Consider the following 22,669-nt stretch of genomic DNA (forward strand, 5'->3'; position numbering starts at 1 on the left):
CCAGAACCTGCTTTACCTTTCAGAAGTCAGATTTTTCTTTTATAACTGCTGTCTCATTTAGAAAGCTTATGAAGCCAGATATGGGAATCATTAAGGTATTCTTCACTGGTCAAAACACAACTAATTGCTTTCTGCTATGTGTTGAAAATGATGAGGACAGGAAAATAAATTGCATCTTCAAATGTAATGTCATCGCTCCGGTCATTTTGGGTGACTGATTCACCAGTATCTCAGGCAAATATTGAAGACTGCACCAGTTCTGTGCCACTACCTATACCTGAATTGTTAACAAGTTGGGGTCTGGCTAAGTATATCCGCACCATAGTGTTACCAATGCAATGGTAGACATATTAGAAAGCTCAGCCCTAGCCCAACTAAAATGACTCATTCACTTTGTTAAAATATTTACAACTGAGAGGATTTTACTCAGAAGTTAAGGAAGCCCTTTGTACATTATTCCTTCTCATTTCTATTGCTGTACTCAATACCTTGCTTTTATAGACAGCTTTTAAATATGAAATAGTTGTCTTGATCCTGACAGAGCATTAGGCAAGAGGAAATAATTGGATGTAGCAAAAGGAGGAGTGACTTGCAAAAGACACAAGAGTGGAAGGCTGCAGTAACTCGTTCATTTTTCCAAAAGGTGAACCAAATCATCTGACACATAAGCCTCAGACACAGTAGTATCTCCAGTCAGCCACCCGCACAGATCTGACCAGGTTTCTAAGCTGCCAGAGCAGATCTGAGCTGGCGGAACTGGGAAACAAATAGGATGGTCTCTGACAGGTCCAAATTGAAAGTTATTTAAGAGCATCATGAAAGCATGATGAAGTCTGGTGCCCTAGCAGCACTTATGTTTGTCCATTTTCAATAAATATTTCTTTTCTCAATAAATATTTCTTTTCTTTTCTCATACTTTTTTTTCCCCTTCCTTACTGCAAAGTTCACTGTGAAAAAATACAGAATTAGTCTATTAGTCTCACCTACCCTCAGGCTATTAGAAACAAGGCAACTAGGCTGGACATCTGTGCTCTTCTCTGTTACCACTAGGATGGGGGAGAGCCTGACAGGGATCTGTTGAGCATGAGACAATACCAATCTCCATACCTACACTTCAGTGGAATGCCTCATCCACTGGATGGACCACTCTGTTGGCTACAATGGAGGCTACAAAATTGGTCTGAATTCAGTATTAACCCTACTTTGAGCAGGAGCTTGGACTAGCTGACTTCCTAAGGTCTCTTCCAACCTGAATTATTCTATTCACCTATGAACTGGCTAAGACAAAAGCAACTTAGTTGTCAAAAGTTATGAGAGATGCACCCAATTACATGAATTACATGTGTAATTCTTTCAAGAGGTCAGGCTTTTTTTTTTCCCCTTCTCTCCATTGAAACAGATGAAAATTACCAAATCATCCAACAACGAGAGGTTCAGAGAAAACTAAACATCTAAAAGGGAAAACACAAAGAAGAAAGTACAGAAAGACCATAGTGGAGGTAACTGGACAACATAGTTGATACAGGAGGAGAAAAAGAAGGTAAGAAGTAAAGGAAAAGTAAACTTAGCTTCAAGTAAAAAAAAAAATTTCCTTAGCAGAGAGGGAGATACAGCAAAGGATAGTTCTCAGTTAACCTTAAACATGTCCGAATTTAAAAAAAAATATAATAAAAAAATCAAAGCTATGCCCACAATAATGTTGGTTCAGGTTCAAAGGAGAGGTCTATTTTGGTAAATACAAGATTATCCCTGGGTTTTCACAATATTTGCTGCACTCACAGAACACAGAAGATTTCCACAGATGATAATAAATAAAAAATGAAAATAAACAAAAACATAGAAGATTAGGATACATGATCAAAAGAAAAAAGAAAAAAGAATATTCTAAAAAGAATATTCTAAAATATTTTGATCAATAGTCATAATTGCACTGCACAATCCCAGATGGACATAAATCCATTTACTGTTACATTTACCTTAAAAATGCCAGCCTAATAAACCTTCCATTTGTACTCTAAATCCTGTATATCTTCTATTCAGTACTTCATTACAAAAAAAAAAAAAAAAGTTAAATTAAGCAATAATACATGCAAATTATACCTTTCAAATAATGGACAGTGTAATGAAGGGAATACACTTTGTAATTAAGTAGACTTTTAAATTAACTTTTAATGTTCAGTGGCTTCCAATTAATAAGGAACCTACCCCTTTGCCTACTACAACACACAAACTAGGATCAAGCACAAGGACACAAAGCCAATACAGGACGATGCACAGAATGCTGATCAACAGGTTTAGGGGAACACATGGCAGAGCAAGGGTCTGAGAAGCAAAGTCCCCTTGCAGCGGGCCTCTTCCTTAAATCAGGAGCTTCAGATGCTCGATGATGCACCAGCCCTCTAACCCACTGAATGATTCCTCCTTATTCCAGGAAAGAACATATGTAGCTACAGACAGAGAGCTTATGGTATAGTTTCTCATTTTGGCATGTAATAAGTATCAAAAATAGTCACGGATTTATTTTACTTTATTTTTAGCAATACAAATCAAGAGTCACCCTGCATCATAAACTGCACATATATTTAATTGAACAGAATGAAACCATAAAGTTTCACAGTGCTGAACAATGTCTGCAAAGGTCATATATAGCTTCTCCTGGGGGAAGCTCCATGAGGCAGATGCGAAGAGGCCACATGTTGTGTCAATTCTTAGAACAGAATGAATAGAAATGAAATATTAATGTGTTGTAAGAAAAATGACCTGGCTTACATTTTAGGAACTGACCAAGGAAGAAAAAGGGGAAGCAGACTATTTTTCCACCTCCATCATTATGATCAACAGGTTCAGTTTTCTCCTGTTATAACATTGTCAGTACATGTGAACTAAGGACTTTTGTTCTATTCTGCTATGATCAGCTCTTAGGAAAGCCTGAAACTATGATCCTTTTTATTGCTGGACACTCCCTTTTTCTTGCACCAATATTCTGTTACCCATACTTGTAACCACACGTACATCTATTTAAAATGCCCAGTAAGCATATTTATATATATACACTGGCTCAGATACCAGCATCCTGCCTTTGACAACATTCAGTAGCAGGTGTCCAGGAAAAAGTGTAAGGGCAACCACAGAGCAACTTTTCCGCAAAACCTCTAGCCGTCTGTGGTGAGGAAGTTTACTTACTACTCAGAATGTCAGGATGGCTTAATGCAGCACATTAGGCAAAATTTCAGTAAAGTTCTCCTGTGACACAGAACGACAAAAAATCAGCACGAGGAATGCAGTTAAATAACTGTCAACATAGGTGTAAAACAGAAAAGCTCATGTGAATAGGAAACCAAGAGTGAAAGGAAGTCTACAAAAACAATTCTAACTTAGTGAACAACAACAAAATAAAAAGAAAGCAAGTCATTCGTTCACATTCAGAATGCCAACACTGCACAATTCTGAGTGAGAGCTTTCTTAGTATCACTCCGTGAGATGAGACAATAAAATCTTGCATTGTCTTAATGGAAAGATTTTTTCATATATAAAGCATCTTCTCAAAGAGCCCCTCACTAGGTCAAGTGAGACATCTGAGCCCCAAGGCTCCAGATTCTGGCAATAGCTCTTCCCTGAAGGCAGGGTTTGCACCGTTATGCAAGAAACTAGTGTGCAGAAATTCAATCCCAATTTTGTGGTTATAAAGTCTTTTCTAAAGCCTGGAGGCTTCTAAGCAAAAGTTCCTATCTCCAGTAAACTGGAACAAATTACTTTATAGTTATGTGATGGCAGACAGACAAACACACACACATACAAACATAGTGAAATGACAACTGAATTAAACAAATGCTTATTCTGGAGTCAATGAATACAAAATACATTACTGAAAACATACTGCCATGTTACAGCAACATGATCTTTTTAGATAACGTGGTACTTATTTTTTAATGTGTTGTTTTACATTTTTACAGAAATAAAAAAAAATGCACTTAAAACTGAACTATCCTCCCAAAAAAATCAATTTTGTCTGTACAAAACTGAAGCATATAAAACACTAATAATGTGGCTGAAACAAACTGCCACGGGACTCCTTAGAAAGGCTGTATCTACAGTGTTCCAACCAAAGCAACATAACCTAAAACACAACAGTCACATGAATAAACAAATTAATTAATTAATTAAATTGTCTGATGATAATTCATTCTTTAAATAAAAAGTAATGGAGTTAATATATATACACTTTGGGTCTGGATTCTCCAAGGGTAGGTCTCAAATTGTGAAACTGCCCAACACGGACATTCAGCATTTTAGTAATTTTCCAGATTGATTTAATAAGCTCCTTTCAATACAAGTAGTTAATTTCCTGACAGATAAAGCTTTGCACCTGATTAATTGCATAGCAGTTAAAAGGCAATAGCTCCAGAGGCAAATTTAAAAAAAAAAAAAAAAAAAAGAAAGGACAAGGTGGTCAAACTCAGTTTTTTCCTCAAAATCTCCATTTCTTTCTTATAGACCCTAAAAACTGGACTCTACATCAATGGCCATATCTCTTATTTTCAGTGTCAGAGGACACAAATCTCTTATGAAGACTTACATCAAGCAGTACCTAAAAGGAGATGGTACAACAGCAAAAGAAATGTAGTTGGGAGGAAAAGAGATATTTATTATAGCAGAAAAAATTACCCTTTATTGCAGCAGATGTAATTGGATTGTATCCTATCAAGATCCTTTTATGCTTTCATTACAGAAATTGTTATGAACAGTGGTATCTACCTATGCCACAGTGGAACCAAGCCTAACATATATAAGTTTTTGAGGCAAGTTTCAAAAACAGACGTTGCAAAGACTTGTGATAAGGAATACATGTCACTGAAACTTTCAAATCTGCCAGAACAGCACAGATACCCAGGTCTTCTGGATGTTTAAGTTCATTCTGTACCGTGCTGTGTTCTTTTTAAATGAATCCTAGCAAGTTCAAAAGGAACAATTGTTCTGTTTCTCAAAAATTACTGGTTCCTGCTTTTGTCTTCTCTTACGAAGGATGGAACACCCTTATGCTGTTTGAAGGAAGATATTTTAATATTGCTGTAGAATATGACCAAATCTACTTGTCCATAGAAGCATCACTCAAGGATCCCTTTCCAGTTGCACATGGAAGTTTCTCCGTTACACAACAATCAACTGCTCTAGGCTTCACCACGCAGGGGCATGGAAGTTGAGCCCTCTCCTGAGGGAAGAGGAAGGGGGAAAAACAAACAAACAAACAGAAAGCCAGGTGTTGCCTATTCCCAAAGCATTTCTAGGTCAAAATATGACCTGTATGTGGAGCAAAATAGGAAATAGCCCTGTGCAATGCCATATATTTAAGATGCTGCACTGCAGTGAAATATATCAAATCTCTTATGAGCAATGACTCCTTAAGATCTTAGCTGTTGGATTCCAAAAGCTCCTTGCTCCCCTGAAAATGCTCTTGCTACTCTAGCTGCTACTCTAGCATTAATGATCACTGGAAAAATTAACTTGCTACTGTCACTCAAAAATTGAACACCGATTTAAATCTTTTTGAAAAGGGAATTTAAACTCTATTGTATAAGTGCAGGAATCAAATATACCACTACAAAATGCTCTGTTGATAGGGCTAGTTTCAGCTAAAAAAACCCTTCGCAGGTGTCATTAGAAAGAGAATTCTTTGCTAGTTGCCATATTAAAACTTAGGGAAAAACAAGCAAACAAACAAAGAAACAGAAAGCCTAAAACCAAACAGTAACTTACCATTTAACAGAACTAGAACATGGAACTTGGAATATTTTAATCAAAACTGTTTACAGCAAAATAATCCCACAGCTGAGGATACGTATCCCTGTTTAACAGTACCTAAGGAGCCATTTAATTTTGAACAAAAATTTAGGCATTCCCTCTAGCAGGGATGAACTTAAATATGTGCTCTATCAAGATGGTACACCTCAAGAAACCACTGCGTTATACCAGTTCTGCAGAACACTGCCCAGTGTTGCTGCAATTCAGGTTTCTATACCCACTAGCAGGCTACTCCAAAGAGTGTCCTGCTACATCCACTGATTATTTGGTACTTCCCCAATTTACCACATATACCAGGTGCAAGTTTGTAAATAAATGCATGAATCTCATTTAAGAATTCTGATCAAGTCTCTAAGATGCTAAGTGCCAACCCCAAATAAGCATGGCTGGCCTGCGTTTTTAAACACCCATACCAACTTAATTATCATTGTGTTGAAGTTTGACAATTGAGTTCATAGCACACAAAAAGGCATGGCAAAAAGAACAAAGTAAAATTAATGGATTCAAGTGAAATAAATAAATAAATAAATAAAACGCTAGCGAGGAGTTAGGAAGATCATGCATTAAGATGAAAGATGAAACAGATGCAATACACAGCAAAGATCAAAGAGCTCCATCAATTCATTCTGAGAGTCAAAATCCAGCTGAGCATGGGAGCCCTGTCCGCATAATAAGAAAGGTTGACTAAAACATAAGGATTAAACAGATGAGCTGTCTCCAGTGAATGTACGGCACAGGAAGCCCTGCTGAGCCACTTGTAAAGACACTTTGGAATTGTACACCTGCTACTCCACAGTGGAACCTACAGGAAGCCAGCTGGGAAGGGCAAAGAAATCCACTAATGGACTAAATAGCTATCTTTTAAGAGAAAAAAAAAAAAAAAAGAAAGAGTCAATACAAGAAAATGACAGCTAACCGATTTGCTCTTCCCCCTCCAGTTAGTTTACCAAACATTTCTGTCAAAACTGAATATGAAGAAATTGTTACCACTATCCTCTCATCCCCTTGAAATAAATAAAAAAAAAGCTTACCACATACCTAACCTATGAACGCAACCATGCCTATATAACAGGGTTGTCCTAGAATTCTCAATAAAAATACCTATCACAAAATTACTGGCTTGGAATCTCTTTCACTCATATTAAATAGCCACAGCTCTAATAACTTCAGTGCTGCAGGATTAAATATGTCTGAAGGTCACTAAAAATGATATTATTCTTAGTACTAATAGAGTTAAATAGAGTTATATAGAAATCTTCAGTTTTATTGTCCTACTCACTAAATAGATTGGAGACATTTCAGCAACCAAAAACGATTCGTAACAACTAGTTTCTTTTCTTTTGTTATCTTTGTTATCAAGAAAGAAAACTAGAAAAAAAAAGTTCATAACAAGTAAGAAACACTATTTAACTGAACTAATTTGATTAATTCTAGTATTAAAGTAAAATCCCTATGGTGTGTGTTCAGCCATAAACAGAACCCTTATGTAAGTAAAAAAAAAAAAAAAAAAAAAAATAGTACTACCAGTCAATTCAGTTGTTTCATTACTCAAAGGAGTACAACTGCAGTTTTCCAACACCTGTGAAAGGGACAGTGTTGTATGCTATACCTCACTGCAATGAACATACAAAAGATACTCTTGCATCAGAAGGCAGCAAACCATAACTTAAAACAATCGGGAACAGAGACCATTGAACATAGACATGCTTGGAAATTTCTTAAGGCTCTGCTTTCTGCTGGATGTTCAATTAATGTCAGCTGCTTGCTACAGGTGGCTCTTTATTTATTTTTTAAATGAATGTTACTAACCTGTTTGTTCCACGAATGTTATTTACAATCACATCTTTTATTTTTGTTTTAGTTGACAGGACAATCTCTTCAAGGATCTGGGCAGAGCTGATATATTTGATTTGCAGGTTATCTACTGCCTGCAGATACAAGCACTTTGATTGTTTACAATGCAGGAGTAATTGGTAACAGTTAAATAACTCCAGAGACTGATTTAAGAGTCCTTCACCTACTGCATGAATGTAGGGCTTCATCCCACCATTCCTCATCCCACTAAATTCTTAATTTCATTACAAAAATAGAATATTTAAAAGTATCAAATGCAATAATTAAAATCATCAATCACACACCAGCATTATATATATGATTACTGATTTAAAATGAATTTATATTTCAAAGTAGAATTTAAAATAAGAAAAAAAATGTTTTCAAATCTCATTACATTTCCAAAATTATTTGCAAAAATGAATTTGCATAGCACAATTTTAAGCCAAATTTCTCCAGTGTTGCTTTCAGCACACTAACCCAAAATGAGAACATTAAAACCAAATTCAGCAAGTATTCCTATGAGAAATTTTATGTGTTGTTTCATTGGTAATATATTACTTCCCGATTGCATATGTTCAAGCTGTGGATAATATTTAAAATAACTTTTCAACACATTTGCCTAGCCCTGAGCAGTCAAAGAGAATTACTTTTCTATAAACAAATCAAGCTAATTTTCTGTTCTGTAAAAAAAAGTCACAGAGCACATTTTATCTGCTGACGCCATTTTCTGGCCGCTGAACTTTACTGCTTCACAAAATGGTGTAGGAGCACAACACTGTTAAGAACACACTGATTGCTAATGGAACAACTCTGGAGTTATGTTCCAGAATTTTGTACTGTACTAACCAGAAACAGTAATGAAATATGTCACTAAAGATATTAAACATTTCCAGATATTTGCATAAGGGACACAGCCTAACTCATATGCCAAGGCACACTGTGGAAAGCCACTCAGTACTGCATGGAGTTCACCGCAGTTTAAGGAGCAAGGTTGAGGTATGCAGGAGGACAATGAGGTATGGCCACCACTGCAGCTCCTTTGGGGAGTGCTGCAGCAAGACTTCACAGCTGCTTCTGTATAAAACTAATCTGGGTCCTAACAGGCCAAATGGCCAAAGCATCATACAAATATGGTTCCACCTGCACATGGACCAAAGCTGATGCTAGTAGCAGAGCAGATAAGCTCATGCGGCCCTATGGCTGCTCTAAGGTCTCACTGGATTCTCTTCAGCTCCAAGCAAGGTTGACTGCAGCTTTTCTCAATCCACCTTGGGCAGAGCTATCTTTTCAAGAAGAGGAAAACATAGGGAAAACTAAGACGGTGCCTAAATCTTTAACAATACCAACTGCCTGACTTCTCGGTGCATAAACATGCTTGCTAGCACACCGTAAATCAGGAAAGAGGAAGCCCATCATTTTACATTTTACAACCAACAGTGAATGACACCAGAACTCCTGCAGATCCCAGGTGCACATCCTGCAAAAATCACATAAGATACGTAAGCAGAGATGCAGCCAACTTTCTCTTCCAAATAACTTGGTAGAAATACCATTACTAAAATTTTACCACGTTTGTGAAAATCACACTATCTTAAGACCAAATTGCAACCATTCCCATAGAGACATTCCAAAGCCATTTCTCCCGAGAGAGAGCTGCCACCTCAAAAAATTTCAAACTGTTTCCTCAGCTGTTTTGGTACTACCGCTGTCATTTAAAAGGCCGCAGCCATCTCTTCTTATAATGAAGGCATTATTTTGCTTTCTCTGCCTTACATATTGCTGGACAGCTTTAGATATACTCATGAAGTAACTTTTGCACTGAAAGTATGCAGTAGATAATTTTACAGCAGTAAGAGTTTGAAAGCTGATGATAAGTGAAATAGGCTCTATTGCTACTTTAATCATTAAGCTCTATGCAAGAGCATAGAGCTTAATGATTAAAATATTTGTTGAGCTTATTTGTTTCATTTTTAATTTGACTACTAATCCATCAGCTCTTGTTATCTATTGTTCTACAATAACCAGATTTTCCAACAAGAATGTGTATAGATTTGGCAGAAGGGAAACAATGTATTGTCTGATTCTTTCAAGTGAAAGAAGCAACAAAAATTCCTTTTAAGCTTTATAGTTAAAAATAGAATTTTAAGGAAAAAAAATCATCTGAACTTACTTTTATGTAAGCCTAACCAAAATAAATAAATAAATAAACAAACCATGAATTGCACCTAACTCCAAAACTTTCCTTCTTTGCATCTGGATTCAAACCCGACTTCGTTCTGCCTTGACAGAAAGTAAGAACTGTGATTAATTATAACTTTTTTTTTCAGGGGGTAGGACTAGTAATTTCCAAATCACTCTGACAAGTCGCGTGTGTGTGCATACATACATACATACAACTGATCAGTTTTGCATATCCCTCAGGCTTGTCTTTGTAAACTTATTTCACTGGACTCAATTTCCTAGACTTAAAATATTGTTCTTCATATTTCTTGAAGCAGAAGATCAGAGAATAAACTATATGCGGACTCTAGTGCCATTTCAGAAACTATAGCTATCAGTGTAATCTTTTTTCTTCCATCCTACCTTCCAGTTTGTCTGAAAGTCTCATATCCATCGTACTCTAACTGTAGTTTTTCAATTGTATATCAATCAGGCAAGTATATTTTCTGAAGTTAAAAAAAAAAAGTATTAAAATTGATACAAGGCAGTCACATTGAATAATAGAGGTGAGTTTTACAGTCACATCACATACTCAAAACCCTGTCTATGTGGAAAAATCTCCATACACAGGTTTTGTTTTAAGATAAGATAATACATAAGAACACATACAAATTGTAAATGCTATTATACTCAGCATGAATTCTGCTTTTAGAACTTGCTTTGATGCAATGTCATGAATAATCTAACTCTGTGTCAAATTCAAATATTCAGTCTCATCTTGAAACCTTACTTTGTCTATCTGTTCAGCTTCATTTAAATAGCAGATAAAGTGGTACACAAAGAGAACAAGGTTTGCCCTTGTTCTCTTGAACAAGGTTTGTTCAAACTTGACCTACAGTTTGTACCTTTAGCAAAGGAGATAATGACATGAGATGCAAATGAAAATGAACAAAAAAGCCCTAAAGAAATTTATTTTCTTTTAGGTTTAAAATAAATACCTGTACACAAAACTTGACAATATTTCCTCAGCTTTTCATATTCAGCTTCCACTGATCAAGATAGCACTGCAGTATTCAATAGTACATAATCATGTATACCTAAATCCATAAAAAAATACATCTTAAAGTTCTTTTTAGTCTGAACTCTTCAAAATGGATTACAAGCATTTCTCCAAATTATTTCAGACACCAGATGCTATAAATACATTTAAGCTTGCCTCACTTCAGCAATGATCATGCATTTACTGTAGTTTTCATTATATCAAAAATGCTTCAGCTTCATCAGCAACAGATGAATTCATTAATTTCTTTATTAATTCAAACGATTTTTTTTTCAATTTTTTATAAGCCCTATGGTTCTCTCAGCAATATCGGCTCCTTCTCTGTTCCATAAAATTGTAATCAATCTCTATTATTGTCATGAAAATGGTATTTGTCACTTCGCTGAGAAAAAAATAATCAATACGTCTTGCAGGGCAGAACAGGCATTTAATGCACTGAATTGACGCCTGTTAGAGAAATTTAGCTTGCCAGCAGTTTGGGACAAGCTAATAGAAAACCAGAAAATTCACTGAAGGTTGACAGATGAATATACAGACATTCCACAAAAATTAATATTTGGGCATTTTGTATAGCCTGTCATTTCATATGCTAGAAAGAAAATAGATTTAGACAAGCAAATCCCTAAGGAAATCCTTTTTTTTTTTTTTTAAAGACAAAAGCCAAAAGCATGTACAAAGAGAAAGTCTTCACTGTATTCTTTTTGTATTTATATATGTTTCTGAAAAAAATAAGTTTTCTGAAATAATCTTCCATTTAAATATATTGCTCCAGAGAGGACGCTGAATATGAAAATACTTTTGAGTGCTACATGACAAAATAGTGCAAAGTCTCTGAGGTAATACTGAACTTCAGATCATTCTGGAGAACACATCATTATAAAAACAAATCAGAGATTTGCTTCAAAAATTAGTACATAATCTGCACAGTGGCATTGTTAAGAATGTGTTCTGGATAATGAAAAAAATGGTTAAGCTGTCACAACCAATATCTACAAAAAATAAATAAATCCAGTCATACTTTTCATGACAAATACAATATCCTCGAAAGAACTGCTAGTATTGTTTGAAGCTTGTTAATAAAAAGTTACATGTTAGGAATGCAATCCTCCCTTCTGTCTACTGCCATCTGCAGAAGCTGTCAAAACACTCCTCCTTCCAATTACGCGTTTTCTGTCTTTCACTTGCTCTACGATAAGCCTATAATCTTTTTAATTCCCTTGTATGGTTGGTTTAATAAGCAAGGCTTTAAAGTTGCAGGGCTCAACAAACCCAGCACCCAACATGCAAGTTGCAGTTATCCATCCTCCAGGAGAACGTGGGCACCACTGACCCCAGACATATTTCACTGGCCACAGCAGCAAGAAATGCAGTGTAACAGTTGTGGACTTTTGCTGCAAGGCTACAACTTTGCTAGGTGCACCTGAAAATGTCTTGGCAGTAAGTCACCAAGGTCAGGTAATCCACTCCTTGTAACTTGTATTTTAGGATGGACTACTTTTGGCTTTCCTCACTGTGGAAAGACCCTCAGTTCTACTTCATGAAATTCTTTCAGAGATCTAAAGAGAACAACAGCTAATCCCAGCCCGAACATTATCACCATCACCACATTGCTCTTCCATCATGCAAGGGTTAATGAGGCTTGAAGAAAAGGCTGTCTGCCTCCTTTCTTAACTCCATTATTCCTAAGAAAGTCCCTTGATTCCGGGTTGGACATAAATGGGGCACCCTCTTCAGTGACCTGAGGCTCCTAGCAAGCTGAAACAGCATGAATTTTAAAACCTAAGGTACCTACCAGATCACAGAGCAGCAAAGAAAACACATCTCTAAATGCCTCAAAAGGCAACCAGTCAATTGCTCAGGGTAAAACACATCCATGCTCTAATTCCACAGACTGAGCAAATGAGCCTGGCATACAAGTGTTGTTAGGAAAAGAGGAACATTTTTTTTCATCATGTGCAAAAGAGCATTCTCAGGAAAAATTTAGGGCTGCTAAAGATGCCAATTATTTTACATAGCTTCTAAATAGTCCAACACCCATGTTCAAACACAGGAGAACAGAAGGGACACAATTTGACACGTCCTTGCCTCCAGTCACTTACAAAACTGAAATAAGATCAAGCAACAGAAGTCTATAACAAGGTGGACATTGAGGAAAATCTACATCGCCTACTGCCTTCATCATTCTATCATGGATTTAAAAATATCTGTGTAAACTAGAACTCTATCCTGCCACTACTGTGTTCATTCCTGATGGCAATGGTGCTAACACTGAACCACTTGGCCATCAGAAATTCATTTTAAAAAGTAGAGAATTGCTGACATTACTGAGGTTCTCCAGAAACAGGGAATTTAATCTAATTTTCTCCTTTGTAAGAGAATTTGAATTCCAGCCTGAAAAATTTAGGCTGAGTTTCTTATACTAAGTAAAAGGAAAATAAACTTCTATCAAAACATCATCACTGACAATTTAATTTTGGAAGCCTAGTAGAAGGGAAACAGCAATACTATGCAAAAGTTTTGCATTCTTAAAAGAAAAAATAAAAGGAAATAGGAAAAAAAAATAAAAGATGTCAAACTCTATAGGAATTTGGCAACACTAACAGAGGGGTCCCCAAAAAGCTGACTATATTTCTTTTTTTCCCACCACCAAATTCCAGCTGCTATTGTACACTCTAGGACCATGCAGCTGGTGGGAATGACACTGTCACCATCTGTATTTATGCCTTGTATGAGTGCAAACATTTGTAATTAACCCTAGGAAAGTTAAAGAGTTACTACAAAAGATGACAGAATGTTAGTAGGGCTAGTTCAAAATAGAAAAGTCTGATGTACACTGTCAGGTCTGATGTGTCAAATTTGCACATGTGGTGAGAAGATGAATACACATGCTATGTCTTGGAAATTGCATGTGTATTTAGGCCAGAAGTTCAAAGCACAATTTGGTGGAAATGTGACTCTGCAAATTTACCAGCACTGGAAATACTTGCAAACACTGTCTCCATATGAATGTATACACTGGATCTGTTAGGAATTACACTGTGATCAGTTAGGAAGATATAAGAATAAACTCAGTATTAAGTATGGATATTTCTGTAATCAGTATGGTGGACCCTGAGGGAAATATTCCATTGATTTTTCCTTGGGCTTTCAGAGATAATTTGTAGAAGACTGATGAGGAAATTGAATAGGTTTGAAAGCACAGTCCCACTGAGGGTAGGGGTAAAAGGTATTTCCCAATTAAACTCATTTGTATTAGCTTACTGACAAAGGGAAATAAATTTCAACCCACAGCATATATTAAAATGAGATGAGCTTTTACTGAATGCCATATATTTTTAGATGATTGTTCTCAATTTCATAGATATTCTTCAGACATTTCCATGTGACCAGCCAAAAATCTCACAGAACAGACCAATGAGTAACAGCAGTGGCAAAGGAAAGCATTCTTTCTTTACTCTTCTCCCCAGTCATCAAGTGACAACTAAAACACGAAAATGTTTCCAGCAAATACCGAAAATGTTTCTATGCAAATACCATCTGCAGAAATTATGATCTAGTTTAAAGTTTTCTTCCTCAGTTTCTAAACACAACCTTAACACAGTCTGTTTTCTTCAAAATATTAAACACTTTAAGGGTCTACATTAACATTTTTTTCCAATAAGACTCAATGAAATTATGATGTAAGGGCATGATTCTACACCCATTTAAGTTAATAAGAAGTGTACTCTGGCATAAACAGTACAGGAAGAAAGGTTAAAGAACTAAAATACAGCCATAATAAAGGATTTTCCATTTAATATCTGGCCTCATTTACCATAAATGACCATTAAATAAAGGATGACCACCAGCTTCATTCTCTTTTCAACTACAACAACCTTTAGCATCACTAATATGTTTTGCTTGACTTCAGATGAAAAATAGTTATTCAAAATATGAAGAAGTAGATACCATCTTGATTTATTATTTTGCTATTGACCAGATATTAACTGTTTAGTGAGCAACTACTTGATACTACTAGACAAGTTTGGATTTTGATATCTGTAATTTAATGAAAGGCTTTATACCATATAGATTTTACCCTGAAACATCTCCCTTCATATTTGCAAATAAATCTAATTGATCAACAGACAAGACTTCATACAGTATTAAATAAAATCCATAACCAATACGAGCAATCTTCTAATTCCTTCTTAAAAATCTCATCTTCAATTCCAAGAGCAACTATGACAGATAATTTGCATAACATGCCCTTTAAATACTTAGATACTCAAATTTTGAGAAAAATCTTTGAAATGCTTACCTCAGTGCCCATTTCTACTCCCATTTTTTGCAAGGGGCATTACCTTGAAGCTGAATGCAGAGTAACAGCAAAGGTGGTCACACATAGCCACAGCTATGAACAATAAAAGGTGGAAGTGACAAGCTCTAGTGAAGAATAAATTGTCCAAAGTCTGCTTTACTTCCACTCACAAGTGTGCTAACACCTCTTCTCATTTCAAGTTAAACCTACTCAGTTATGGGATTTGAAGTCAAGGGGTCCTGAAAGTTGCCTCTGCTGCACGTTGCACACCAGATTTGACTCAGTTAGATTCTTGAGGAAAACACCCTCACTGAAAATGCAGAAAGTTAAAATAGGCTGCGCAACTCTCCCATCTCCTCCCTAAGCTTCTCTTCTTGTCTTTAGCTGTAGACTTAAAAACATATTTTCTGTGAACTCAGACCTCCTTTTTTCTCCTGATCTGTGCCTCTGCTCAAAGGCATGTCAAGGAAAGGGCCAACCTCCATGGACCAGCAGAAAGAGACCACCACCACCATCACCACCACCACTAAGCAGAAGGGACAAATTTCAGTGAGTCCATCTGCTACCTCCCCTTTTGCCTACCCACAGGGATCTACTGATATCAGTTCCTCTCAGAGCACAGACTGTGAAAGGGTAAAAGAGATAGCCACTGGTCCTCTTGAAGCTCCCCACTTTGTCTCCAGTTCCCATAGGTGGCTGTCACAACTTCCAGTGTAATGGGTAGCACATTAACTCTTCATTCTTACTAGAGAAAGAAGGAATGGGGCAGCCTTTTTATATCCAACATTATAGCCTGATCTGTACAGCTACAAGACTAAGGCTTGATCCACCTGCTTCAAATGTCACAGCAGAGGTACCAAGCTGGAAAATAAGAGCCAAAGAAAAAAATGGTAAATTTAAGAAAAAATAATAATTTAATGTCTTTGTAGAGAATGTGACATAATGAATACTGACATGATGTATGGTGCAGCAGAAAAAAATGATGTCGAATGCATCAAGAAATAGCAAACTAGCAGTCATGAAAGTATAAAGTGAACGGTTTACTCATTTCCAGCTGGGACAACAATTAGGTTATCAATTTCTTGATGCCTGGCCTGGAAACACCAAATGGTGATTTGCTCCTTACTGTAGCAGTGACAAAGTGAACGCGCAGATCTTACTTTTGCAGTTTCCTTTGCATTTCTAAGGACGTTTTGCCTCTACCAGATCTCCTCTAAGCCTCTAACATTCCTTACTAATAACATTTCTAATACTAATTACTAATAACATAACAGAAGCTATCTTTAGTTTCAAAAGTAAACAAAACAATACAACGAGAAGAAAACATCATCACGTTATCTGGATAGTTATGGATGTTGAGCAAGCACAAGCACTGCATAAGCCATAAAAGATAGTCTCTTGCACTTTGTCACATCGTTTCTTAGGAAAGGCATTTCAGATCTTAACTCTCTTCTTATACACCTGGATACCAGATAATGCCACAACTTAGTGAACTTCTTTGACAAAATTCTGCTTTGCGTATTTGCAGATGTTGAAGTTGGTTTTGATGCTGTACTTCAATATAAGTTACTATATGCTATTTAGTCTACTGAGAAGTATGTAAAATATACTGTATCCTTGAATTTCAGATTTGTGTTCTTTACACAAGTAGTTTTATACAGGTATAGACTAGTATATATATATATTTAATGGTTAATGAATTTAACACTTTGTATTTTTAATCCTGAGTGATCATAAGTAAAATTAAATTGTTTAAACTTTTCATATTGTTTACCATAAATCTCCTGCACATTTACATTTGAAAATATTAAGTTGCAATTCAACCATGTTATCAAAGAACTTTATATACTTTGGCAGTACAAGTTATATACACATATATAAATATGTGTGTATATACACATGCACACACCCCTAAAGTAAGATCAAAAAAAAAAGTAAATGAAACAATTATTACACTTTCTCTATTGATGGGTTCCATTGAAGCTATTATGTTGATTTCCATGAGTACATAGGACTCATGAAAAGTAAAGTAAATGAACTCGAGAGTCAAAAAGTACAGCTAGATCTGTACTTAGCCTGAAGGCCAATGACTTTGGTAGTCATCTGCCATGGTAACTGGTGTTGTTTGACACATCGTGCAGTTGCATTGATTTGACTACATACTGCAGACACCGAAGAAGCTGATGTACAAGGGAAATCCTTAACATCCAGAAACATCAATACTGATTTTACAAAGCAAATCCTCCAAGAAATCAACTGCAGAATATCTTGTAGCAGCCCACGGATAGTTTGAACTGTAGTTGGATAACTACGCTACTCTAACAGCACAAAACAACATCAAATCCAGCTTAATTCAAAGCTGCTCTAGATGTGAATGTTACATTTGTGTAACTCTGAGTTAACATAAGATTGAAAGCTATAGTTCATTAAGAATTAACTTTAGTACATTATCAACAGAATCATCCTGAATATTGCAAAGATCATCAGCAATACAGCAGAACAACCTAATTGTAAGCCCACTCACTGTTAAGATACTTTGAAGTGGAATCAAGGCTAAGAATTTGTATCAGAAATATGAATACATACACATTTTAAATAGACCAGCAGTTACTCAAGAGCCATTGCCTTAATGACATTTAGCATGGCAAATGAAGAACCTCAAGCAGGATAAACAAGGAAATACATATAAGATGCCCCAAAAGCTTTAACTTTGGACAACGTGTCTGTCATAAGAAAAAAAGAAAACATGGGAAAAGAGTCAAATTGGTATTTGTTTCTTGATAATCAGGAATGTCAAAACATTTTAAACACAATCATATTATTCTTACAGGACCTTTCTAAGTGGCAGTATCAAGACAGCTTAGCTGCTTTGTAAATTCCTGCTTTTTGCTCAGTATCCCTTTTAAAAGTGAAACTTTAAGTCTGAAGGCATCAAATCTGTGCCTCTGTATCTGTTGAAAATTCACGACTTGAATTACACATTAAAAAGTTGGTTCTTCTGCTCTACAGCGGCATCCAATTCACTTTTTAAAATAATGTCACAAAACACCATGAATAGAAAGCTTCTCTATAATTTTCAAACTGAATTAAAATTCTAGTGAAGCAAATAAATACAAGATTAACTCACAGCATTAATTTCCTTCCTTTTCCTAAACATTGGTAATGCTATCCATTTTTGTATGGACTCATTTTGAGGACTAGAAGGATGCTAAAAGTTACATATTGTGTGTGAGAATGTAGTATTGTAATTACATTATACCTACCTTGAGAGTCAGTTCTTAACAGTATTACCCTACTAAATGTGAAATTAAACTATTCTACAATACAGTTTTTTTCTTTTTAAAGAAACCTAAATGTAACATCCACAATTGAATAGTCTCCTCGTTTTTCTTAAAAACCACCTCAGAAACATCACTCAGCTGTTTCTTTCTTAGCTGCAATGTAGGCAAGAGACATTCACAGTTTGGGTCCTCACTACCTGCAAGAAGCCCACATAAGGAATTTTGCTATTGTTTTGTTAATAATAGAACTGGGCGAGAGATGAGGTGGTCATTGGAAGCTCAAGGAGAGCGCCTTCCTGTGTGCTGTTGTCAGTGAGGCTTTGCTCAAAATGGGAAAGAACAGAAGGAGATAAAGATCAAGAAAATGGCAGAGACCAATTAGTCAAGGCAGCCTGTCAGAGCAACCCAGCATCAGGAACCAAGGAGCTGTCTCTCCGAACACCGAGCCACAGAAACAGCAGGTGCAAAAATGTCTATTTGGGCAAAGCAAATCCTTAATAGAATTTTTTTACATAAAGAAAATAAAGGGAAGGATACCTTTTTATAACTTTGTTGAAAAAATCTTATCAAAAGAGAGGCTCTCGCCATCAAATTGGGATCTGATTAAGACCCTGAAACTGTGATACTGGGATTGCATGGACTATAAAAAAGAGAACCAAGAAAACAGGGTATTTGGAAAAGGATTAATATTGATGCCAAGAAGAGCACTGATGTATTTGTCCAACTTTCTTATACAGTGATCTTATCACTTCACACTATCTGCAAAAATAAGCTGGAAAAGCAGTACTCAGTTAATGTGAAAAGTGTCTATAGCACAAACCCCTTCTCATAGAAAACTTGCTCTAAGTAGGGGAGACAGAGAATGAAAAATGAGACTAGGGAAATTAAGGCAAGAAATGGTGGTCAGGAAACAATTAAAACAAGTTTTTTTTAAAAAGAATCACGTAACTGTCTACAAAAGCAGAGTTTGGAAAAGGAAAAATAAACAAACAAACAAAATCTGAACCTATGCTCCAGGGAGAGCATCCCAGAAAAGGTAAGCTAAAGACATACTCAGATATATAAGATGTCTAACAGAGGAGACTTTACGTCTGTGTGTAGCATTTGCTAGGCAGATAAGAAAATTAGACCAGTACGGCTAATTATTTTTTTTTTTTCTGTTTAGCTTACAGGGAGCAGAAAAGACAAAACAGTTTTGAGTTCACCAGAAGTAAATACTTTCACTTAAATAACTAAATTATATGAAACAGTTCTGCAATATCATGTAAGAGAAAGCAATTAATAGTCAGTTTGAAAGAGAAAAATATATACTTTAAAAAATTGCAAGAAAAAAAATATGGAGTTGAGAACTGCTAGAACAGTTGGTGATTTCTCCTTGTGATCATGTCTTGAAGAAACTCCTTCTTTCTCTATGCCAAGTCAGATCAAAAGTTGACTTTTTCTCAAAAGTTACTAAAATGTACTGGGCTTTGACCGATCTTCCTTGATCTCTTTGCAAAACCACTTTTAATCTTGCTTTAATGGCATGCAGTAACAGCTTACTGCTGTTACAGTGCACGTATTTGCAGCACACAACTGAGAAGGCACAACACTGTTCTGCCCCTGTTTGCCTAGTGCTGGTCTGCAAAGCAACAAATAAAGTGATCCTGAAGCTAGAGGACAAACACTGAAACTAAGCTGATTTTATAGTTACTAAAATAGAGTTTAAATGTAGAACACACAAACATCTATTTTAAATAAAACTCTACTTAAAATGCTCCCTCTGTGTATTCCATTAGATATATATTCCCTGTTCCCCACAGGGGCATTCCCCATTTTTAAATTCAACTCAAGGGAGATCATTCCAATAGGGACTTACTACGAGGTCTTTCAGATTTAGCATAAGATAGGAAAATATATTCTGAGTGTTTTGACTCATTCAAGTGCCAGAAACAGTTGCAGGTGGTGGGGGAGGGGAAATTATGTCTAAGCTGGAAGAAAATCAATTTCAAAAGCTGTTGTTCAATTCACGGATTCTAAATACATCAGATGATAGTAACCATTTTTTTACGGTTTCAAAGGCTTGGCTTTATTTGGCACTTTAGTGATTTAAAAAGTTGGCCTGTTATGGCCCCAAAATGACTTGAAAAACATGCTATACTTCTTCACAGGAGTATGGACTGAGGCAGTTAAAAGAGAAAGAGCATCTTACATCCCTTACATCCATGTCTGTGTCTAAAATTAATTTAAACATCAAATAGATGCAAAAAACATACATATACATATCTAAACCACTCTTTCAAAAAATATCGGGACATCTGTCTTGTAGGAGTTATTGCTCTTGGTGAAAATGCTCACAGAAGAACAGGGACTTTTGATATTTAATTGAGTCAAAGCAGGCATACGTATTACAAACAGAACAGAAAATAAAGCCCTTTCATACTTCAGCCTTCTACATTTTGGGTTGTTTTTGTTCTCAAACAACAAGGCATTCCCATGGTGCTACCCAGTAAAGCTAAAATCTCTCCTGTGACTTTCAATCATAGTATCACAAGCATGATAAAAATACTAATTCTGACTCAAAAATTTACCTAAGTTATCTACAGAAATGTAAGAATAGCATCTCTCATGATTAATATAAAACTAAAACACACAAGCAGGTTACAAGCATGCAACGGAAGTGCTACCGCCCATGATTAACGGAGTAGAAATTAGTATTCTCACGTGGTGCTTCATTGCGCACTTGCAAGAAATAATACCAAATAATTCAATAAAGCAGTAATTAAAAACCTGCCTCAAATCTCCTGGTACTGTGGCAATTGTGCTCCCACAACCTCACAGCTGAGCACAGAGAACTCAGCTGCCTGCACTATGCTGCACATACACAATCCACCCACCACTGACTCCTGCTGCTTCATAGGGGATCCAATTACTGATATCATTCTGACACTGGAGATTAGCTGATTGCCAGTTCAGTGTGCTTACAAAATCTTATGTGTCACAGGAGGCCCTTTACTTGTTTCTGTAAGACAAACAGTGTTTTTTCTAAATCTATTAAAAACCCACTAGAATATATTCTCTCTCATGTGTAGCACTTCAGCCCCATCCTGTTGGACTCAGAGCAAATTCCCCCTCCAAAATTGCCATAGAACAAATGTGTTTTAACAGCAGCAGCAAAAATACACTTTTAATTGTGCTTTTTAAATAAGAGACTTAAGAGAAGCAGGAGCCACATATGCCACTGTTTTAATACTCAGAAAGACCACTGCTCTATTTGAAGTCCAAGCTCACAATTAAAATTTTTCCTCATTAGAAGACATTGATAGACTTTGCATTGATCTTTCCAAATCTAAGAGCATGCTGGAATAAGCATTTGTGAAAGACAATGGTTTGATTTCTACTTTAAAAAAAAAAAAAAGTGCTTTTCTATTCTCCAACGCTGTAATTAAAATGAATTAAGATTGAAAAACGTCAGTCAGTTTAATTCTGCTAGCAGTCAATGAAAATACATCAATGCAACTCCAGTATTATTCTTCCATTCCAGCTGTTGGATCAAAATAAAAAGAAGAAATTGAAAAACAAACTACAAGTAGGACAAATTAATATCTAAACAAGAAAGTCAGATGCAAAGACAAATGGGGAATACAGGCCATGATGAGCAAGAAATATTTCTGTTTTCTCACACCAATACCAGTATTCTTACAGGCAGACGTTCTAATGGCTCTGCTGATTATTCAAGTGTCTAGACTGTAGATACAAGATAACAAGAATACCCTCCTTAATGCTCCGATGAACTTTACTATCTGTTCTAGAAAACGTCTTAATCAACTGTGACCAGACACTTTATATTACTTTGAATACCGTAGGATTTTACTGTAAATTAGAAGCTGTTTCAGGTCAGTTTCTAACCTCACTGGGTCCCAACACAGCATGAAAACAGACCTGGGCAAGGTAGGGTGGGAAGCGATGTCAGTAGGCCATCTCATCCATCCCTCTCCTCCCAGCGAGAAGCACCAACCCACCTCTGATGGATGTTTCCTCATTCCCAAAATCTCCAGCACAGAATCCACAGCATCTCCAATCAATCAGCTGCCATCCTTCACTAACCTTACCTACAGAATGTTTCCCTAATGTCTAACTAAATATCCATCACTACAATTTAAGTGCATCATTATTATTGTTCTATTCCCCACAAAGAGGAAAGTTTATTCTTTTCCTCTTTGCAGCAACCTTTCATGTATTTGAATCTAAACC

General features: G+C 36.1%; 1 long non-coding RNA gene across 4 annotated transcripts in view; it reads right to left on the bottom strand.

Moving 5' to 3' along the window:
- The window catches only part of LOC121069981, a 77,357-nt gene that overhangs the window by 24,865 nt on the left and 29,823 nt on the right, over window positions 1-22,669 (bottom strand). Inside the window, exon 1 of one of the 4 annotated variants that reach the window (XR_005819805.1) lies at window positions 7,324-7,489. The exons of the other annotated variants lie outside the window; for them this stretch is intronic. This is a non-coding gene — a long non-coding RNA (uncharacterized LOC121069981). Of the gene's footprint in view, window positions 1-7,323; window positions 7,490-22,669 lie in introns of those variants that run through there. 4 annotated transcript variants of the gene reach the window in all.

This window comes from Cygnus olor, chromosome 1 (assembly GCF_009769625.2).
Source record: "Cygnus olor isolate bCygOlo1 chromosome 1, bCygOlo1.pri.v2, whole genome shotgun sequence".
Classification (NCBI taxonomy): Eukaryota; Metazoa; Chordata; class Aves; order Anseriformes; family Anatidae; genus Cygnus; species Cygnus olor.